The sequence below is a fragment of the Equus caballus genome, chromosome 5 (genome assembly GCF_041296265.1).
Source record: "Equus caballus isolate H_3958 breed thoroughbred chromosome 5, TB-T2T, whole genome shotgun sequence".
NCBI classification, from domain to species: domain Eukaryota; kingdom Metazoa; phylum Chordata; class Mammalia; order Perissodactyla; family Equidae; genus Equus; species Equus caballus.
Window position 1 is genome coordinate 2,646,802 of NC_091688.1, and position 23,487 is coordinate 2,670,288.

General features: G+C 43.9%; 1 protein-coding gene and 1 long non-coding RNA gene across 20 annotated transcripts in view; one reads left to right on the top strand and one right to left on the bottom strand.

Annotated features, from left to right (window-relative positions):
- Nucleotides 1–23,487, top strand: part of SRGAP2 (SLIT-ROBO Rho GTPase activating protein 2) — a 236,803-nt gene that overhangs the window by 138,769 nt on the left and 74,547 nt on the right. The window lies entirely within an intron of this gene.
- Nucleotides 11,407–15,523, bottom strand: LOC138924003 (uncharacterized). Its single transcript, XR_011438436.1, has 3 exons — nucleotides 15,350–15,523; nucleotides 14,919–14,995; nucleotides 11,407–11,676 (listed from the first exon to the last, which is right to left on the bottom strand). It is a non-coding gene; the product is annotated as an uncharacterized lncRNA (long non-coding RNA).

A 23,487-nucleotide genomic window follows, 5' to 3' on the forward strand; every position in this document is an offset into this window, starting at 1 on the left:
TGGGTACTATAAAAGGGCTGCAGGGCAAGCTTAAAACATGATTTAAGACCTTAGATTTCTTACATCTCAGTTGGATAGATAAGCCATAGACTCCAGAAGCAGGTTACAACTTAAGACATCAACTTAATGAGTGGTACAGATAATTAGTTGTCTATAGGACTTTGGAAAAGGAACAGATCTGTGAGAGGTGAGTCAGGCAAGCTTCATAGAGGGGAAAGAATTGGGTTGATGTTCTTTTAATTATATGCTGCCAGGATTCTTAATTATCCATCCATTTCTTATCTTATGGAAATATCTTTTGAATATTTCCATATTATCTGGTGCCAACTTCCTCTCCTGCCTCTTTGTCCCCATTAGATCAGTCTGACAGCAGCAAAGGCTTCCTCTTGGCCAGCAGTGGGAGAAATATGTGGGATGAGCTTGGAGCCCGAGTGTGGCGAGCTTTGAATGCTAGCTCGAGTTCGAGCTACTGGTCAAAGAGACCCATTGGCCATTTTAGGTAGGGCAGTGAAATATTGAAAACTGTGATTTATAGTGGCTTTGGTGGCAGTATTCAGTATGGTTTAGGGTGAAAGAAATTATTTGGGAGCCTACTACAACAACTCGGGGATAATAGAAACCAGTTCTTGGATAATGGCAATGGGAACTGAAAGAATGAGATTTACTAAGAGGCAAGGAAGGAAATTAAAATAGTACCAAGTGACCTAACATAAGGTGAAAGGAAGTAAATGCTAGAGAGGAATCAAAATTCATTTAGTAATTCAACAAAGTTTACAGTGTGCCTCTCATGTTCCAGGCACCATGGTAGGCACCATAATACAGCAGATTACAAAACAGAAAAAGTTCTTGGCTGCATGGAGGATATTCTGGTTGGAGAAACAGACAATATACAGATAAACCAGAAGACGTATAATATATCAGGTGATGATAAAATAAAGCAGGGTAAAGAGGATGAAAGTGCTTGGGGATATTGCTGTTTCATATAGGATGGTCGGAGAAGGATTCATTGATAAATTGGCATTTGAACCAATTCTCGAAGGAAATGAGGGATTTTGCTGTTTAGCTCTCTGAGAAAGGTATTACACGCAGAGGAAACAGCACTTCTAAGGCCATGAGATGGGAGTGTGCTTGTCTGGTTAGAGAAACAGCAAGAAGGCCTTGCACAAAGTGGTCAAGAAGAGTGGTAGGAAATGTGGCTGAGGAATGGGGGCAGGCTGCATCAGGAAGGGCCTTGGAGACCACTGGAGAGCCATACAAGGATTTGGGACAGAGGAATGATACAATCTGAACTCCTGTTTAAATAGGATTATTCTGGCTTCTGTGCTAAGAGAGGACTGAAAGAGGAGCACAATGGGAGCAGGAAAGGCAGACCAGTTAAGGAGGCTTGTATGACTATTTCAGGCAGGAGTTGGTGGATTGGAATAGGGTAGTAGATGCGGAGATCGTGAGAGGTGGTCAGATTCTAGGATGTATCTTGAAGATGGAGTCAACAGGATTTGCTTCTGAATTGAATGTGGCATGTGAGGAAGAGAGGAGTCAAAGATGACTCCAAGCATTTGGCCTGAGCGATTGCAAGTTGGAATTGCCATTTACTGGGAGAAGTATGTGAAAGAGGCACTGATTTTAGTCCAGCCCTGTAATTAGTGAAGAGTCTAAGAGCCAGCAAGCAGTGACTTGCCCTAGGTCACCCAGGTAGGTAGTAGCAGAGGTGGGACCTAACGTACCAGGTCTTCTAACTTTTATCCGGTGCTCTCTCCAGAACATGGCAGCACACTTCCTGAGTTCAGTTTTAGACATAGCAAAGTCAAGGTTTAGCAGGGGGTAGGGCTGGAAGGGAGATCTGAAAATTAACCACATAAAAAACTGATAGTTGAAGCCATGAAAGTGAGTATTCAGAGAAAAGAGCAGTTGAGGCCTAGAGAGAGGACTTTGAGGAGCCAGCAAAGAGGAGAGAAGAGCAAATTAAAATGGGCAAAAGGAAAATGAGAATAACCTGGCTCCTAGACCCTCGGTGGGAAGAAGACAACTCAATCGGAGGTACTCTGAAGGGGTCAGGAAGGGTGGATCTGAGCAAATGCCGTGAGATTTGGGTTGGGGAATCTTGGGAAACTGGTGTTCTCAACAGAACCTCCACTCAGTTTTTAAACGCTTCTCTTATCCTTTCAGCTAACAGTGAGAAGGACTACATCGGCACAAGCCTGAGACAGGGAGTTAAAAAATCCCTTCCAACTCTAGCAGTGCCTTCTTGTGAGCCTTACACAAGGATTGACCTTCCCAGACCTCTTTGTGCCCGTCTGTAAACTGAGTGAGAAGCATCTTTTTGCCCACTTTGCCTCTTGGAAATGACGTGAGGATAACTATGAGAAAGGATATGAAACTGCTTTAGAAGAGAAATGTTACACAAGTCAAGATGCCCTTTTCTAGTTGACTTTAACAAGTTTTTAGAATTTTAAAAAAATTCTTGATAGAGTCATGGAAAACTTTGCATTAGGGATACATTAAATGCGGAACACTTGACCAATAAAATAGATATTTCTCTTTGAAACAACAATGTATTTCAGTATCATTTTGATCAAATCTTGCTTAATTGCTATGTCCATTAGATTTATATCACATCCTGCCTGGGTTTTTCAACTTAATTTAATTTAATTTTGTAGTCACTGTTACCCTAACTACAAAAGACTCCCCCTGCCCCCAAGGCCACACAGGTTTTCAAGCGTTCGTAGGTTAGCATCCATCCTCCGATGAAACACAGGGCGAGGTTTTCCATGCTGAGTTCTTGAGCAGTCTGTCTGTTTCCGAGTGCAGGCTGAAGCCCCAGTGGAGTTTGATTTTGTCCTTCCGGTCCCCTTCACATAACAGTATATGAAGAGCAGGAATGGAAATTAATTGTACCTGCTGGCATTATTAAAGTCATCAGTGCGTCGTATCCTCTCCTGGGCCAGGGAGATTAGAGAGGGTGTTGTAATCAGAGCAGATGATTTCTGACACCCGGGATGAGCTTCCTCCCCAGGTTAGATGTAAGGATGTGATCTGAGCTTGTTGCCTCCGGCCTGATACCACATAGCTTGGGGCTATGCAGAGTCTCTGCCTCATCCTCCCGCCAGCCCTGGAGGAAAGCCAGGCTCCTGCTCTCTCTGGATCAGAGGTCTCTTAGGTAGAAAATCAGGCCTCCTCATTGAAGACTAGTGTATTCCAGCTGCTCATTCCTGAGCAAGATGCAGTCAGGTGTCGGTTAGGTCGGGGCCGAGAGTCACACCTTGTTCGGGTTCAACCTGAATGAAAGAAAGAGTTGCGGTGCTGCTCCCTGGTGATTCAGTTCATTAGCAAGCATTAATCACCGCTTTCCCCAAGCACCACGCCAGGCCCAGACAGTCTGCCTGCATGCGTGCTGTGGTCTTTGTTGGTTTAGAGGAGAGAGGCCCCTCTTGTAGTTTATGAACCAAAAAAAGCCCCTGATCTGGGAGTGAGGGTCTTGTCCCAGCTTTCACACTGACTCACAGTACGACCTAACTTCTTAACCTGCCTAGAACTTGGTTTTTTAATATGTAAAATGAGAGTTTGGACTAATCTTTCTAAGATTTCTCCCTTAAATTCTGTAATTATGTGCAGGAATTTTTATGAAAGTACTTGGTAAACCATTAAACACTCTACAGATGTGGGGTATTACGGTAGTTCTTAGTATAGACAGTGTGTTCACTCCACACATAGTTATTGAGTTCTGACTCTGTGTGACACATTGCCAGGTACAAGGAAGGTGGCATGGTATGGCCCCTGACCTGAGCACAGACTAGTGGGAGAAACAGACATACAAATAAGCAGTGATAATACAGTGTAATAATGGGTTCTTCCGTGGAGGAAAGCACGAGGTGAGGTGTGCCTTGTGAAGTCCTTTCAATCTTAGGATGGAATGGGAGTGGAGGGGTGGTGCATAGGGATTCCTCGGAGATGAAACAGCTTATGCAGAAAACAAGGGCTTTAGACAAGTGAGTAGTGATCTGGAACTATAGGTGCTGTGGGTGAGGATTGCTGAGCACAGGCTTGTAGGAGAGGGCAAGTGATGAAGCTGAGGAGGCAGGCCGACCTTGCATGCCGCACTCTGAAGCCAGCAAAGGGGAAACCTCTGTAATGTTATTGTTGTTTTATAACTTTTCATTTTGAAATAACTTTAGACAGAGAAAAGTTGCAAAAACAGTACAAAAATTCCTTTATACCCTTCCCCCAAATTCCACTAATGTTAAAATTTCATATAAGCACAGTACAATGATCAAAATCAGGAAATTAACACTGATACATAATCATAATCTACTGATCTAAATCATATTTTACCAATTGCCCCACTAATGTCCAATTTCTGGTTCAGGGTACTGTTCAGGATCATACATTGTGTTGGTTTTTTTCATGTCTTTTTTTTTTTAAGTATGCTTTTTTGGTGAGGAATATTGGCCCTGAGCTAAGTTGTGCTGTCTCCTTAGTCTCCTCTACTCACTGAGAATTCGTCTGTCTTCCTTTGTCTTTCATGACTGACACTTGTGAAGAGTGCTGGCTAGTTATTTTGTAGAATGTCCCTCAATTTTGGTTTATCTCATACTTCCTCATGGTTAGATTCAGGTTAAGCAGTTTTGGCAAGAATACCATAGATGTGATATTGTGTTCTTCTCACTGTGTTCTGTCAGGAGGCACTTCCTGTTGATTTGTCCCATTCTTGGTGGTGATCATTTCGATTACTTGGGTAATGTCGGTGTCTGCAGGTTTCTTTACTGTAAGCTACTGCCTTTCCCTTTGCACTGCAGGTATCTTGTGAGGAGAATCTTTGAGACAATGTAAATATCCTCTTTCTCCTGCTCCTTTGCCCACTGCTTTTTAGCATCTATAGATGCTTCCTAACTAAAACAATTCTGGGAATGGGTTTTACCCAGAGAGTACCATGGACAGATTTGCCTGTTAGAAACATTACTCTGAAATGTTTGGATGTGAGAGAGATTGGAAAAGCGAGAACAGTTGCAAAACTGTTGTGATAGTTCGTTAGAGAGATGATGGAGCCCTGAATTAAGGCAGTGGGAGAAGGGATGGAGAAGATGGGAGAGACATTCCAGCTATATGTGGAATCAGTGAGTAGGGCTTACCTTTTGTGCTAGAGATTTAAATGCTGGAAAAAGTCTGAGACAGGAAAAAGATCACATTTTCTCTAGATGATCAAGTATCTATATACTTCCGGGTTACTCTCCTAAGAACTAGAGTAGTTGACTTTATTAAATATATTGTCACTCTCATTAAATGAAGCTTTACAAAGTGCTTTTCCCTGGACAACTTCAGACCCAGTTCCTTTTGTCCCTCCCAGAGCCGTGTCTAATCTTCAATGCAGAGTGCTCAGCATTTTGTTATAGGCTATGGGAAAATGAGCTTTGTTTCTCCATGTCCCAGAGGCTGCCTCCTTTCCCCAGTTTTCTGCCACTTGCTTGCTTAACTGGTATCCTTCTTTCTTGGGTCAGAATGAGTACTCTGCCCTAACACAAAACCTGGAGCTATCGGCCATAGTCTTACGATTTGACAATATCAGGGAAGCATTTCTTATTGGCTTTGCCAGAAAAAGGGAGAAAATATGCAAGTCAGCAAAAAGAGAGTGGGAGGAGGTCAAAGGCTGGGCTCATACTTTAGGAAGCAGCGTTGGGGAGATGTTTGTTTACTGGAGGTAGTGAACTTTTTTAGTACAGCTTTGCAAAGGAGGTGAAAAGCTTTTCAGGTTTTTCATGACTGGAGGTTAATTGGGTTTGTAGAGTAACATGAGCACTTTGGGATTAGCCTAAGCCTTTAGTTGCTCCTGACCCCAGGCCGGTTGCCTACTCAAGTGAGGCAGGAGGAGACGGAATTGAGCTCAAAGTTCTTTTTGCTTCAAAAGCCATGAAGGATACCCCTTCTTACAGTCGGGAGTCCTGCTTGCTGGGTTTCTGAAAATCCCCTCATGGGTTATGAAACAATAGCCCTTTGACTGTATTTCTGACCATGGTGATGTGAGCTGATTGAACTGGCAAGTAGATAATGGAGGCAATGGGTTATATGTCCCAGGCGGGAGGTCGTGACAAAATGGGTCTGCGGCTGAAGAGAGGGATTTCAACACATATCCACCTTAGTTTCTGAGATGGCTTGTCTGAGTTCCCTGGACCTGTCTCACGCCCTCGTTGAATAGATTTGACTCCTTCTGGCCCAAAAGACTCAGGCCTCAGGGGCTCAGCTGGGCATCCACAGATCAACTCAGAAAAGTGATGAGCAGGGAGGCCCTCTCTCAGAGACACCACAGCGTAGGAGAAGACCATCAGACTAGGAATTGGGTGAGCTGGGTGGGGACCCAGGGCTCCAGATGGTTTCTTTGTTTATTTTTCTTTCTGATTTAACTCCCTACCACAATTTTGAGATTCTCTTCTGGATATTGGTTGTGGTCTAGAGAAGCAGCTAAGGAAGGCAAATCTGATTTTTAGGTAAAACAATTGAAGTTTTCAGACTTTGCAAAATTATGGGTGAGTGGAGCAGAGACTGGGAGAGAAAGAGCAGGCATAATTGTGACAATGAGCTCTCTTTTCTAGTTCTGCATTCTAGAAACAGTGCTCATGAATAAATCCTGCCTTTTTTCTTTGCTTTTTTTTTTTTGCCTTTGAATGTCTGTGTACTTGCCTAAGAAAATATTTCTCAACCTCTTCAGAATATTTAGGGTTAATTAAAAATTGTAAGAATATATCACAAACCTAGTGCACTGTTGATGCTTAGGGTTTACACGAAAGGTTGGCATGCTCTGGCTTGGAGACCCTGACCCCATCTCTTCAACTTGCTAGTTTCAACCCTACATATTTTGCTTCGAAGCCCTAATGCCACAAAGAATGCGGAACTGACGAGTCCACTCCATCTACCAGCTAGAAGGACATCTTGATTAAATTAGTGTCAAGGCGGGTGGAGAGAAAGGCACAGTGACACAAAGGGCGTTTTGAGGAGCCCTGTAGTGCCTGTGGAGAATGAATGTTCTCGTTAAATGTGGCCATGACCAGCAGCTCCACACATACCAGAGACACAGCTCAATTGTCCCCAGGAGTTGGGGGGTGGGGATGATCAGGGAGAGGGGCCATCCTGCAGCCGCACTCCTCATCTCCAAGTTGGGAGCTCAGCCTGGCGCAGAAAGGAGGGATGCAGGAGGGCCCGTTGTTGCTTTCTTCTTGCCAGGACTGTGGCAAGTGATTCTTTGATCATGGTCTTTGTCTTTGGAGTGGATCAAAAAGTGGTTTCCTTTCCCCTGGTGTTTGAACCTTCTCTCTGCTCCTTGCTTCTTCTCTGGGTACTAAGGGAACTCCTGAAAGCACCCGTTGTCTTAAGCTTCTTTCCACTCCCTTCCTTGGGGCTCCCCAAGAAGACTGCCGCCTGAACTCTGTAGGCCAGTGTCCCCAAGACAGTGCTCGCCCTTGTCGTTTACCACCGTCCTCATCTCATTCATCCTGAAGTCCCAAGACCAGAGCGAAAAGCAGATGGACTGCTGAAGGTTTCCTCAGGGCCGCTGCGTCAGCAGGAAAGCGGGAGTCGGTAACCCCTTGGCTCAGTTCCGTCTGCACTATGGCCGGGGTGGTCATGAGACTTGCGTTTGCCATTTGCCCTTTGAACTGCCAGCCATCCAAATACAGCAAATGGATTTAAAAGCTGATTAAGTTTTGGGTTCCCTCCCTCTAGCTGGGATATCCTAGTGGCTTAATTTATAGCTCTGTATACATGATTCTGTCTTTAACAGATGGAATCACAATCTTTTCAGCAGTATATACCTGAGGATTTAAAAACTGATACATGGGGGGCGGGCCACGTGGCTGAGTGGTTAAGTTTCCGTGCTCCGCTTCGGGTTTCACTGGTTCGGATCGTGGGCACGGACACAGCACTGCTCATCAGGCCATGCTGAGGCAGCGTCCTACAGAGCACAAACAGAGGCAATCACAACTAGAATCTACAACTATGTCCTGGAGGGCTCTGGGGAGAAGAAGAAGAAGAAAAGGAGATTGGCAACAGTTGTTAGCTCGGGTGCCAATCTTTAAAACAAAAACAAACCTGATACGTGACATTCTTTTGTACTATCCCTCTTTCTTGCTGTGAAAGTTTATAGCCTTTAATCTTTTCATTTTCACCCAATAAATGACTACTGGGTGCTTACTATATGCAAGGCACTGTAAAAGATGAGGAGAATTCCAATATGACAGAATAGCACCGAACAGGAGTTTGTGAGTTCAGATTCTAACGCTTCCGTTGAATTGCTGTTCCCGTGAACAAATGACTTAAACTCTCTAAGCTTTAGCATCTAAAAGTGGAGCTAATAATAACTACCTCAGAGAGATACTGCAAAGATTAAAAAAAGTCATGCCTATAAATGGTGAGCACACAGTAAGCACTAGGTCAATGTAAGTTACAATTACTATTTTTATTAATTACTAATTGCAAGATATAGTCCAGATCCTTCAGAAGCTTAGGCTGTAGTTGAAAGCGGAGAAAGCATTTGCATAAGTAACTCTAATCAAGGCGATGTCAATATGGTCAGTGTCCCATAAATGGCATAGATAATCACTGGAGAATCTAGAAGGCAGTAGAGGAGGAGCTCATGCCCAGCTCGGTTGTTCACGGAAGACCCGTGAGCCCTGTGCACAAGCAACAACCCCGTTCCTGCATTTGTGATGGATATCACCAGTCAATCCTGCAACTCTTCTTTTTTCCGTTCTTAAAATTTGAAATATAGATATAGAAAAGCATGTCAAATATATGTGAATAATAAGTAATTATAAAGCAAACACCAAAGTAACTAACCACACAGGTCAACACGTAGGACCTTATCGGCGCCTCCAGAGTCCCTGCCATACTCCTCCCCGTCATAGCTCTCTCTGTCCCCTCACTCTCCTAATTTTGTGATAATTATTTCCTTGCTTTTTGTAAATTGTATCCTTTGGGCATTTACCTCTAGCCAGCAGCAGTTAATTTTGCCCATTTTTGCACGTCATGTAAGTGGAATGGTGCCGGCTGCAGTCTTTTGTGCCTGGCTCCTTTTGTTTGCCACGGGTGGTGAGATTCGTCCATGCTGCTGCACAGAGCTGCACCTGTTTGTTCTTGTTGCTGTAGGCTTCCGTTTATGAACTCACCACAATTTGCTTCTCCATTTTATCGATGGGCGTTGGGTTGTTTTCAGTTTAGGACTAATGCAGACTGTACCGCTGTGAACGTTCTCGTGTGGCGTGCTGGTGTCCTCGTGCCCAGGTTTCTAGGGTTTACATCTGGTAGTGGAATTGCTGGGTCAGAAAACAGGCACAGCTCCTTCTTTACTGTAGAATGCTAACCTGTTTCCCAAAGTGGGTGTTAGTAATTTTCACCCTCTCCAACAATGGGTCAGAGTTTAAATTTTAGCTGTAGTTTTAACTGCTTTCAGTTTGGCTATTGTCATAGTGGTTTTGATTTGCAGTTATCTGATTACTAATGAATTTGAGGGCCTTTTCTTACTTTTATCAACCATTTAGATATGTTCTTTTGTGAAGTACCTATTCTGAATATTAGTCCTTTTATTGGTTATAAGTGTAGATGCATATTCTCCTACACTGTACCCTGTCTATTTTTTTCTCTTCGTATTTTCTTTTGGTTAATAAAAGTTCATAATTTTAGTGTCGTTGCATTCGTTTTCCTTTATGGTTAGTGCTTTTTCTGCCATGTTTAAGAAAGCCTTTCCTACCCTAAGGTCTTGAAGTTATTGCATTATATTATCTTCTAAAAGTTGTAATTTTGTCTTTCACATTATAGTCTATAAGCCATCCCCATGAAATCAATTTTTATATGTAGTGTGAAGTAGGGCACAATTTAATTTTTTAAAAAATAGGTATGCAATTTCCGTATCACCATTGATTGAAAATTATATCTCCTACACACACGCACACACTCAGTTTTTTTGAAAGAATGTGTATGGAAGATTTCTCTTATGCCAGGCATGGGAGTAAGTGCTTCACATGCACAAAATGGAGCGGTGAATTCTGAGCTGGGTTTTTAGTGGGTGAAAATGATTTCATAATTAAGAGATGGAAGAGTGAGGAGTTTGTGAGTGTGAGGGGCAGTTGGAGTGGAAGGACGTCCCGTATGGAAGGAACAGGCTTCAGAACAAGAGACGGCACAGGACTGTGTGAAGACTCTTCGGAGGGTGCTGGGTAAAGTAGTTTGGCTAAGTCAGAGTATTTATGAGGAGAATAGTTGAAACAAAGCTGAAGAGAGCCCTAAATGCCTGACCAAGGAGTTTGAACTTTATTCTGAGGGCATTTGGGAACCATGGAAGGTTTATTCATAGGAAAACGATACAACCGAGCTGCTGTTTCAGGAAGCCTGGGCCTCTGATTCAGGGGCGGGGTGGCAAGGGCCTGCAGTGTGGTCGCAGTGACAGGAGGAGTTAAAAGGAGACAGATATCAGATGTATCACGAGGGGAGAATCAGTGTATGGCCACGTCTTCGAGAGAGAATTAGAAGTCAGTGATTACTTCTTTTCGTTTTTATGCTACTCCTACTTAGGAAAGGCCAGTGTGCTGTTAAAGAATTTGGGATAGTGGCGAAGCTGACATCTCCGCATTTGTCCCAGGAACAAGCTAGATGGCCAAACCTTTCTCAGACCCCAAAGGCGCCCGTGTAAGACTTTGCTATGTGCTCATTCTTAGAACTTTGTGTGGAGGTCCTCTGTTTGTTGGGCCTTAGGTCACCAGAGAATGCCTGAGATTTGAATCTGGATTCCCAATCACTCCAGCTAACTGCAGAGATGCCCTTTATCTGCAGTAGATTCAGCCCCGTCCTGCCCTCTGATGGATTGTGGATTTGAAAAGCCCCTGAGGAAGTAATGAGGAACCATAGTTAAAACCAGGCTTGCTTCTCTTTTGTTTTATCAGAATACTTTGGTTACCGTGTCCTGGGAGATGAACAACCTTCCAACATAAATGTGGGAAGCCTTCACTTTCACCAGTATCTGTTCATTCTTTCATACAAGGCATATTTCCGGACTTATTTGGTATCCAGCATTGCACTGGACCTGGGGAGGGCTACACGTACACATAAATCATCTGTGTCTTCAGAGGTGAAGCTTTGAGTTGGGCTTCTAGAAATGGCGCCTGAGGTAGCAGACTACCCTTCTGCTTCTTCAGAGCTGCTTTTGACCAGGAGGCATCTGCTATTCTAGAAAAGATCACTCAGGGCCAATAAGCCGAGCAGAGCTTTTAATAGCCTTGTAGGGCTAGCAGGACAAAAATTGGAATCAAGGCCAAGGAGAGAGAGCCCTGGTAAACCTCCCCAGGCTGTGGGGCCCCTCAGCATGGATACCCATCATCAAGCGAGGCGTGACTGTCCAGTGCGTGTAAGAAAGCAGCAGACCCATGGGGATTCAGGCAAACTTAAATGAACTGTGTTTAATATGTTTATGAAATCAAATAATAACAGAAAACTAGAACTGTTAAAGAATAAAGCAACTTAATGTGGATCAAAGACATAAATATAAGAGCTGAAACTCTTTGAAGAAAACACAGGTGTAGATCTTTGTGACCTGGAGTAGGTCGTAGTTTCTTAGACATGGCACCAAAGCACAAGCAGCAGAAGAAAGAATACGTAAGTTGAACTTCATCAAAATCATAAACTTCTGTTCTTCAAAGGACACTATCAAGAAAAATGAAAAGACAAGCTATAGAATGGGAGAAAATATTTTCAAGTCATGTATCTGATAAGGATCTAATAATCCAGAATACATAAAGAACTCTTACAACTCAGTAATGAAAAGACAGACAACCCAATTTAAAACAAGACAAAAGGCTTGCATAGACATTTCTCCAAAAAAGTTATACAAATGGCAAACAAACACATGAAAAAGATGCTCAACATTGTTAGTCATTAGGGAAATGCAAATCAAAACCACAGTGAGATACCACATCATACCCACTAGGATGGCTATAATCAAAAAAGGAAAATAAGAAAAGAACAAGTGTTGGCAAGGATGTAGAGAAGTTGGAAATCTCATACTTTGCTGGTGGGATCGTAAAATCATGCAGATGCTGTGAAAAAAACAGTTTGGCAGTTCCTCAAAAACTTAAGCAAAACTTATGCAAAAACTTAACCTATGACCCAGCAATACCACTCCTAGATATATGCCCAGGAGAATTGAAAACATGCTTACACAAAAATATTATATGTTCATAGCAACATTATTCATAATATCAAAAAGCAGAAACAATCCAAATATTCATCAAGTGATTCATGGATAAACAAAAAATGGCATACCCATACAATGGAATATCACTCAGCCATAAAAAGGAAGGAATTACTGATACATGCTATAATGTGGATGAAGCTTGAAAACAATGTGCTAAGTGAAAGAAGTCAGACACAAGAGGCCACATATTGTATGATTCCATTTACAGGAAATAGTCAGAATAGGCAAATACATAGAGACAAAAAGTAGATTAGTAGTTGCCAGGAGCTGGGGGAGGGGCGATAGGAGTGACTGCTAACAGGTGTGAGGTTTTCTTGGGAGGTGATGAAGTGTTCTGGAATTAGATAGTGGTGATTGTTGCACGACTTTGTGAATATGCTAAAAACCACTGAGTTATACACTTTAAAATGGTGAATTGTATGGTATGTGAACTTTATCTCAATATGACAAAAGGGAAGAATCAAACAGAAATTTTAGTACTGACAAATGTAGTAGCTAAAATAAAGAGCTCAGTGTGTGAATTGAACAGCGGATTAGACAAAGCTGAATACAGAATTAGTGAACTGAAAGACAGGTCAGAAAAATATACATATTGAAGCTTAGAGAGATAAAAGGATGGAAAATACAAAAAAAGAGCATAAGAGACCTGTGGGATATGGTGAATGGGCCTAACATGCATATGTTTGAAGTCCCAGAAGAAGAGGACAGAGAGAATGGGGTAGAAGCAATATTTGAAGAGATGATGGCTGTGAATTGTCCCAAATTAAGAAAAGACATCAAGTCACAGATTGAAGAAGCATCGTGAACCCCAAGTGGGATAAATACAAAGAAAATTACATGTGGGCACATTATTGTAAAATGAGTGAAAACCTTGAGAGAGAGAAATCTTAAAAACAACCAGAGGGAAGGGCCAGCCTGTGGCCGAGTGGTTAAGTTTGTGTGCTCCGCTTCAGCGGCCCAGGGTTTTGCAGGTTTGGATCCTGGGTGCTCATCAGGCCATGCTGAGTCGGCATCCCACATGGCACAACCAGAAGGACTACATCTGGAATATACAACTATGTACTGGGGGGCTTCAGGGAGAAGAAGAAAAAAGAAGGTTGGCAATAGATGTAGCTCAGGGCCAACCTTGAAAAAAAACAGAGAGAAAATGGCATATTACCTTCAAAGGAGCAACAGCAAGGTTGACAGCTGACTTCTCAACAGAAACAACAGAAAACAGAGACAATGGAATGAAATACTGAAAGAAATATCCTTCAAAAATAAAGGTAAACTAGACATTTTCAAACAAGGAAAATCTAAGAGAACTCATCACCATCAGATTTGCACTAAAATAAATACTAAATGATATTCTTTAGGCAAAAAGAAGATGATCCCAGACAGAAGCTTGGAGATGCAGGAAAGAATAAGAAATAAAAAGTATATATGAGTGTACATCTAAATGAATATTGACTATTAAAAACAGTAATCTCTTTTGGGGTTTTAAGCACATATAAAATCAATGTAAATGGCAACAATAGAGTCTACATCTAGATGGGGGTGGGGAAATAGGTTTAAAGGTATTGTCCAGGAAGTGGTAAGAGTATTAACTGATATTAGAGTTTGACGTGTCAAGGATATGTGTTGTAATTTAGAGTTATCACTAGAGAAATAGTATCTCTACCGGTCTAAGAGGGGGGAAACTCAGTGAATTAAAAATAGACCAAAGAAGCTAAGAAAGATTCTGGTAAAGGTGAAACTGTAGGCATATAGAACACAGGGACGGCTTGCAGGGGCTCAGCATGGAGCAGAGTTTGACCACACAAGCACAGCATGAGAGGGTTTTCTTGGTGGACGATGGAACTGTACCGTGTCTCAGTTGTCGTGGTGGTTACACACCTGTGCAGTTGTCAAAACACATAGAATATACCAAAAAGAGTGGCTGTTACTGAATTTTTTTAATTGAAAGAAAAAAAGACGATAGGGGCCAGCCCAGTGGTGTAGCGGTTAAGTTCACGCACTCCTCTTGGGTGGACCAGGGTTCACAGGTTTGGATCCTGGATGTGGACCTACACACCGTTCATCAAACCATGCTGTGGCAGGGTCCCTCATACAAAGTGGAGGAAGATTGGTACAGACGTTAGCTCAGGGCCAATCTTCCTCACACAAAAAAGAAGGTAAAAAATGAGAGGAAACAGGACTGTAGAGACAGGTAGAACAAATAGCATATAGCCAATTGACAGATTTAAACCTAAATGTATCAGTAATTGCAATCAGTGTAAATTGACTCTTATAAAATTAACATACAGATTTCCAGACAGATTTTAAATAAGCAAAACTGAAGTATATGTTGCTTAGAAGAGAAGAGACACAACCTGAATATAAGGATATAGAAAGATTTAAAGCAAAATAACGGGAAAAGAGAGCTCTGATAAAATCAAACCAAGTAGATTTTAATGCAAAAAGTCCCATTAGAAATAAAGAGGGACATTTCATAATACTTAAAGATTCAAGTTACCAGGAAGCAGTATATACTGGATAGCATAACTTTTAAATATATAAATCAAAACTGGACAGAATTACAAGGAGAAATAGACAAATCATTGACCTCAATGGGAGATTTAATGTACCTGTCAGTGAATGATTAAACAACTAGATTAAAAAAATCAGTAAAGATAGAGGAGATTTGAAAAACAGTTAACAAATTTCATGTTACCTGAATGACATGTGGGCACTGTGCCTAACACCCGCAGATACGCATTCTTTCCAAGTGTCCCTGGAACATTTATAAAGCTGGAATGGAAGAGGAAAAATTAAAGCTTTTAGGTGAGAAATCAGAGCTGGAGATTGGAAATTGCCAGTTCCAAACTCGACATTCTCCTCATAGTCATGCTTTTCACTGGGATGAGGTGCTGGAGGGAAGCTGCCCTCCCTCAAGGATATAGGTTTTGAACTGTATGGACCGTGACCGATGGGAGTGGTCTCGCATGTGGACGGAGTGTGGACAAAGAGAAAAGGCTGCGCCTCGCCACGGTAGCTGAAGCGAGCGTCCTGTCTCGGATCTCCACGCAGCCCCAAGGAAATGCATTCTAATCGTCTGCCCGTCTCCCAGAGTCAGCGTCTGCTCCTCTCGGTCCCACTCCGCACCTGGAGTGTCAAGAAAACGCTCTCTTCATAATTGAACGCACTGGAACCTCTTTTCTTTTCTTGGCAGTGGGATTCTAAGGCAACTGCAAAAGTACTGAAACTACACGGTCCCTCAATGAATGGACTCTGCTGCTGGGTTCCTCTTTCGGAAAGTATTGAATCAGCGATTTTCCCAGTGCCCCAGGCAGTTCCTGTAGGATGCTGCTGACTGGTTGACTTCCTCCCAGGACCCCCTCCTCCTCTCGGTCTTCACGCTGAGCGCTGTTCACTGCCCTTCTTCCAGCCTCCTCCCAGCCATCTGGGAGCTGCACGGGCATTCCTCTCCCCCAGTCCCTGGCGTTCCGTACTGTAGGAGGGCACAGGCTTGCGAGCACCTTTTCATTTTTGCTCTTTTTCCCCTCTTGCCCAGTTCCGAGCCGATGATTATTTTCCCTCCAGAATTCATTTTACAGCTGCTGAGACATCTGTGCTCTCAGGTTGCCTGTTTGCCTTTATGTCTTTTGTCCCGTGTCCCGGTCTACCCAAGGGTGCGACGGCCACCCAGACACCATTTCTATGCCTTTAGTGTCCTGCCCGGGAGAGGCGTGATCACTCGTCTTCAGCAGACCTCAAGAAATTCTTTGGCCCTGGAGATCAGGGCCTGAAGAGTTACTACACTCCGCTGAAGTCATCATCCAGAAGAGTTAAAGATAGAAATTTGCCAAGAAAAGGATCACAGTGGTGATTTAAGAAGTAAACCTCAGACTTGTCTCCTTCCTTTTAAGGGAGTTGCTTTCAGCTTATTTTCTTAGTACCATTAGAATAGGCCATTCTAAGAGATGGAAACGACCACGGAGGAATCCGATTGGTACAGGACTGTGTTTCAGATGTGCCGTCTCAGGTCTTGGGAGCTCGCAGGGCGGTCAGCCTCTTCCTGCCCCACTCTCACCCGGCCCTGCCCCGGTCCAGTGCCACGCAGTCTGGTCCGAATCCTCTGTTTCCCTGTCAAGAGGCTCTGGTCAGTTGTGACAGAGCGTCATGAGTGTCCACGGAAGGTAGGAGCTGCATCTCACTGTCCTGCCAGGGAGTGGTTTTTTCCCAGGGCCGCCAGCGTTACTGTAGGTTACCAAGTGTGACTGCTCGTACCTTCCAGAACTTCTGGAAAAGCCGTAAGGAAATGGCTTTCAGAAACAAGTGCCCTGGAGAGGAAAGCCTGGACTTCATTAGACCAGAACTTGGAAACGGGCAGTCTGTGTCTTCTCTGACCAGGCAGTAGGGAGCCACTGCCTTTGGACGTTTAATTTATGACCCAGTTGAACCAATCCCGGTGCTGCGGCTGACAAGGATCTTTTCTGTTTGATCCACCTGGAGGATAGAGAGTGATTCTGTCCTCCTTATTTTCCTTCTGCACCTTCCCCCACCCCCCCCACCCCAGTTTCCTCCTGTCTGCGAAACACCTACTTTTTGTTTTTGCTTTTTTTTTCTTCAGGAAAACTGCATATTTCTTACAGAGTCATTGTTACTTTTGTTCTTACTGGAACTGGAGAGAACAGATTGCGCAGCAGCAGGCGTAGGAAAAAGAAAGATTCATCTTCCCTGTGGGTTGACAGAGCCCCTCCAGTGGAGGGCTGGGCTGCGTCCTGCCTGGGGAGCAGCTTCGGGCCTGCCCAGTTCCACATACCAAGGTCATTGACGTGTCGGAGGGAGCATGCGCCGGCAGCACAGTGTGGCAGAAAGAGCACTCAAGTGGGTGTGGAGAGGGCTGGACTCTCGTATTAATAATAGCTAATGTTTATTGAACATGCTAGTTGCGAGATTCTATTTTCAGCATTTTACATGGATTATTCTTTATTATCCTATTTTATAGATGGGGAAGCTGAGGCACAGAGTGGTGAAATAATTTCCACGAGGTCATACTATTGGGCAGTGCAAGCAGGATTCAAATCCTGCTCCCAGGCCTCGTGTCTCGCCCCTCCTGGTGCTGCACTTGGTCCTCGACAGGAGACGAACAGCTCCTGGCCCTGGGGAAGTCATCTCAAGTGTTTGGGCTCATCTTTGGTTGTGACCCGAGGGAGTCCATGTGGGGAACTTCCGGTGGAGTTTCCGCTTTTAATTCTCTCCATGAAGAAAACACAGCTATGTTGTTTATTCTTGTCCATGGGGTTTAAGTCTAAACTCAAATTAGATCTAATTTATTCAACAACTGATTATTTCATGGCTACTGTGTACAGAGCAGTGGGCTTGGCACCAAGGAAGACAGAAAGACGCTTTAAAAGTTAGAATCAATCTCTTTCCTTAGTTTTAGGTGGTTTATATTTTACTAGCTTCTTTTTTAGACTGAGTTCTTCAGGTAATTAAATAGGAATCTAACTGAGAAACCAGTTGTGTTTCAGAAGGCGAATTCTGAGACAGGTATTGGGTCTCAGACTGTGTCAGGTTTCTGACATTTTCTTTTAAAATATGAGTCTTGTCACTGGGAGAGTTTCTCTACGCCCATTCACTGCTGAGATTAGTCTTTATGGTGCTGATAAGCTCAAGAGATTCCTTAAAAATGGAATGTGACCGCTTCGGGAGTCACTTATGCAGGAGCAGTATCGTTATAACCTGAAATATCTATTAGTAATTTAGGCAAATTCAAAGAAAAAGGATTTGCTATGAAATAGCTAGATTTTTTAAAATCTGATTTCTGTTTCTGGCAAGCTAGATTTGATATCTAGCTTGCTCTGGAGTTAGGTTAAAGTGTGGAAACCTCTTGGCTGAGATAGAAAAAAAAAGAATTGATCTTGAACTAGAAAACCAGCTTAAGAAATTCCATTTCTAGTAATGTCTTTGAGACCAGAAGAATTGTGTTCCGATGGGTGCAGGCATCAGATTAATGTCTGTCTTTTTCAGTAGATTGTAAACATTTTTGTTTTTCTGTGAGGAAGATTGGCTCTGAGCTAACCTCTGTGCCCATCTTTCTCTGTTGTATGTGGGACCCCACCATAGCGTGGCTTGATGAGCGGTGTGTAGGTCCACGCCCGGGATCTGAACCTGTGAACGCCAGGCCGGCCCCTAGTAGATTGTAAACTTTTGAACTGTCTGTTTGGTATACTGCTATACTCCCAGTCAGGCCTTAAGTGGTTGACACATAATAGATGTTCTGTAAATATTTGCTGATGGACTCCTGATTGCTGACTCACTAAAACCCAGCCTTTCCCCTTTGCTAAGATCCAGTTGTTGAACCTGCTTCGAAACATCCCATCAGCCGCCTTGAGAGGGCGGGTTATTTAGCTTATGTCTTAGGTGGTGGGCTCCAGTATTTAACTCACTCTTTTCTTTATTAATTTCACAATTACAGTGCACCCAGTCTTTTTAAACCTGTGTATAATGACTCATTAATGAGTCATAAAATGAATTTAGTGAGTTATGACCAACATAAAAAAATAGAAGAGAAGAGAAAAGAATAGGAAATATCAGAATGCACTGTGCATAATGAGTACTTTTATTGTAGACACACATATTATGCTGGATTGCAATTTGAAAAATGTGTGTTTTGAGCATCCTGGCCCACCCTATCTTCAGAGGGTGAAAGCACCTCAGGTGTCCCTCTTGTGGCAGCTGCCAGCCTACCTTTCTATAAAAGTTTTGCAATTCAGTATATTTGCATTTTATGCTACCTCGGGTTCCCCAGAGTTTAAGGTCGTAACTGGCGCACGGCCTTCCTACAGCCATCCTGTGGTTTCTTAGTCAATGAGTGAATGCTGCGTATACACAAGCAGTGTGACCAAGGGGAAAGCTAGAAGTCTTTCCTGCGCTCTGACCTGCAGGATCATGCCGCCTGCACCCCCACAGCCTTGTGCTGCGAGGTGGACTGAGTTGGGTTGGAGAGAGGCCAGACACAGTGCCCACCATCACCAAGCGCTGGCCTGCTGCCGAGCAGTCTCTCCTCTCAGCCCTGTCCTCCCCACCAAAAGCAGTTCAGGCGAAGCTCCAGCTCGTGAAACTTGGGCTCTTTGAAGTGGTGAGCGAGTGCCCCTGAAACTGTCACCCTACATCTGGTGGCACTTCTCCTGCTGCCAGAGCTTCATATCGGGTTCATGTCCCTTTCCTCTGAAATCTGTAAACATAAATTCAGTTTTAAACTGGATTTTTTAACAGTTGGTCTCAGAAGCATCTTTGGGGGAGGGGTGGCAGTGCTGGTGCTGGTGGAGGGAGATATGAGCCCTTGAAAATCGGATACTTTTTGGAAAACTGCTGACACAGGCTAATCGGCAGAGAACTAAAGGACCCCACTGTTTCTACCTGCTGACAGGCTCAGCCTTGGGACAGGGCTGAAATTAGCTCTCACCACATGGCAGAGACATGCCTTCCTCATTTTTTTCCTTTCATACAAATGGGGGTGATTTTGTGGCTCTCAGATAGTACAGCTTTGAGTGTAGATAGCCAGTCAAAAACAGCTGCCCTCCCCGACTTGGAAAGCACACCAGTGCTGATCTTGATAACTGGAGAGTCAGGCGATAGGGAACCTCCCCCGATGAGGACTGGTTTTAAAACCCTGTCATAATCCGTGTTCTTTGGGAAGAGATAATAGACAAACCCATCCCAATACAAGGAAACGTATTGATCCAGAGATGAGTGACCACCTGTCCCGGCTTCCCAGACCCTGTAGCCTCGTGCTTCCTTGCGTTTCTGCTGCTGCATCCTTCCTGTGAATGAGCCGGCTTTGGAACGTGACAGTCTTGGGGAAATGAGCCTGTGCGTTTCAGTTCCGTTGTCCAATGCTGTTCTCTGTTAGAAAAGGAGGGTTCCCTACCCGTTTTGTCAGCGCACAGCCGGCGGGAGCTGTTGCAATCTCGCTGCCTTCCGATCAGCCCCACCCCAGCTGCAGGCTGAGTGGGGGCCCGTGAATCACGCTCTGGCCGCACGGCTGTGGTGAGTTTCAAAATAAAAGATCCCCGCCTGAGCACCCCATCGCACTTCCTAGGCCGCAGAACCAGCATTGTGAACTGGGCCACATCTCTATTCTAAATTTAGGCATCTTTTTTTTTTTTCCAGGCAAAGATTACTATGCAAACATTTAAGAGAAAAACTTTGCCCAAAGTAATTTTTTCCCTCGACTTCTATTTGGTTTCCTGCAATGTTTAGATGACTCATTCTCTTCCAAGAAATTTTAAAGAAAAGAGATGCGGGCTGGGTGATAGCACACAAAGACTGCTCTGTAAATTCTCCTTTCCTCCCCGCCTAGAAACCCCTTGCTCTTTGTATAGGAAACGGAAAGACTCTACGGTCTTCGTATTCATGTATTCGGCCTCGTCAGGTTGTTCCCAGGAATAAATGTTCCCTTGTCTTTGGGTGGGGCCCCTTGTCTTTGGGTGGGGCCCCCTTGTAGCTTCCCAGCTCCGACTCCCCCTCCACAGTGGCCAGCACGGAAGCCCTGCCTGGGCCGCTGGGCCGCGCTCGCCCCCAAAGGCGCATAGTGAAGGTTTGTCACATAGAGAACGGTGGCCTTTTATCATCTGTGAAAGGAGAGGCACTGGCTGTTTCCTGCCTCTCTCCCAGTTGCTGGGGCTTTCTCGCACACTTTAACTGGGCTAGCTACACGTGTGTTCCCAGGCCAGCCCTCGACCAGAGGGGGTGGTAAGTCGCAATCACTTCAGCAGCCTGTTCAAATAAACAGGGCTAATAGTTGAGTCGGTCCTTTTCCGTGTAATCGGTACACGAAAGGAAACACCTGCCTGGGCTTAATTGCTATTTTATTGGTCATGTTTTTTCTCCCCCCCTGGCCCCCCACCCCATCCTGGGGGTGAGGGCTAAGTTGTTTAAGTCACGGATAAGCAATAGGGTAGAGAAGGAACGAGAGCTTTCTTCTGTGCCCTCTGCTGTTTATACAGAGGCGGCACTAAGGGAGGATGGGAGGCTGGCAGGGGGAGCCGGCTGGAGGCTGGAGGGCAGGGCATTTGAAAGTCATGCTCATGGTCACTTCCTGGCACTGTTGCTGACGCTGGGGCTGGTTGGTGAGTCATTTCGCCTCACTTCACCTCCGTGGACCTCTGCTGCTTCGGTGGAGCTCAGCTTTCCTCACGATGGGAAGGAGAGGCTGGTGTGTGAGATCCTAGATGACAGGCATTCCCTCTGTGGCTTCTTCCGGTGGTTAAGGGCATTGATTGAGAGACCTTTGGGAATGGTAAATTTAAGACAGGCAAGATACCCCTGAAGCCATCCATTTTGAAGAGCGTCTCGGTCCCTGAGGAGAACCTGCTCATTATCTTCTGCTCTGTGGAGTGAAGCCAACCAACTATGTGCTGAAATGTGGGTGGGGTTTGAGTCTAATATGGGCTCAAAGAAGCCAGGCAAGAGATCATGAAGCATCATAGAATGGCAGAGGCTGGAAAAGACCTTAGGAACGTTTTAGCCAAAGACGTCCATTGTATGGAAAGGAAAACAGAGGCCCAGAAACATTAACCAGGTTGTCTGAAGTTGTCTCCTCAATGGTCGAACAGCTGAGAATAGGAGAATCTTGTGATTGCTCATCCAGGGCTCTTTCCACCCCCTTCCCCACTACCAGGTGTAAAAATTCATATCTACTCACAATAAAGGTCACACATATGGTATATTCCATAATGGATTCCTTAATAGAAAAATGGTAAAGCATAAAAGAAAGATGAAAGTGACCGATAAACGTGTAAAAACAAGTTCAGGCTCACTAGAATTAAAAGACTACAAATTACGATAGGATACTGTGTCAACCTATCAAGACAAAAAAAGTGAAATAGCATTCTTATATGCTCCTGGTGGTATTTTAAATTTGTACAGTTTGTCTCAAGGGCAATTTAATGGTGTAAATGAGTAGTAGTTAACTCAGCAATGTTAATTCTAGGAGAAAATATGAAAGGCGTGTGCATAGATTATGCACAAATTAATTTAATACAGCATGTTTTATCATAAAAATTTCTAAGCAAAGTAAATGTCCAAGGATAGGAGATACATCTATAGAATGTATTTTAATGTCATAGAAGAATAATACGTAGGGAAATGCTGACAACATAAGTAAGTTACGGTAAGTAACTTAAGTTACGCACGAATAACGCATGAGTAAGTTAACAGTGTGCATGATGCAATCCCAATTTCATAAGAATAATAGAAAGAGAAGATTAGAAAAATATATAACCAAGTCTAGAGTGGTGCTTTCCAATGGTAGGAATTAAGAGTTACTTTTTCTTGAGGGCTGGCCTGATGGCATTAGTGGATCAGGTCATGCACTCTGCTTTGGCAGCCCGGGGTCACAGGTTCGGATCTCAGGTGCAGACCTGTACCACTCATCAGCCATGCTGTGGTGGCGTCCCACCTACGAAATAGAGGAAGATTGGCACAAATGTTAGCTCAGGGCTGATCTTCCTCAAGCAAAAAGAGGAAGTTTAGTAACAGATGTTAGCTCAAGGCCAGTCTGGCTCACCAAAAAAAAAAAGAGTTCCTTTTTCTTTTTTGAGGTTTTCTTATTTATTACAATGAACATATATTGCTTTTGTAATCAGAAAAAATATTTTTAAAGTGATGCATCTTAAAAAAGCAAGACCTTAAATGATGATGTTTCTGACCTGCGACCTCTTCCTTTCTTTGCCTGGGACCTGAGCTGTGCCGGCGGCTGGTATTGTACCTTCTGTTAGAAGGGCTTTGGTGGTATCTGATGTTTAGTAGGAAAGAACTAAAAGGAGCTCGCAGAAGATAAAATGAGGGCGTCACCTCTCAGTGACCCATCCTTGCCAATCAGGTTTATCCCCTGCTCTCTTGAACTTGGCATAAAACACTCAGTATAGAAGGTGTGGCTCTTATTTCCTAACTGCTTCCTCATTCTTCTCTGTTTCAACTGTGCTCCGTGTAGTCAGATGCCAGCTGTGGGTGGCAGCAGCAAAGAACCTGAGAGCCACCACTGCTTAGGACTAACCAGCTAGAGACCTCTTAATGTATATCAGAATCAAGTAACATTAGCTAATCTCGCAGCCATTACTGAGGTGTCACTCCTTCCTTCTGGGAGGTTCCTATTTAGTTAGGTTCCTTGAAGTCCTTGGATGTTTATATCCTTCTTCCTATCTCATCCTATTTCACATCTTACTTCCCTCCACGATTCTCAGGAATGCTTGACTACAACTATCTGGGAAAGCTTGTTCCACCTAACAACA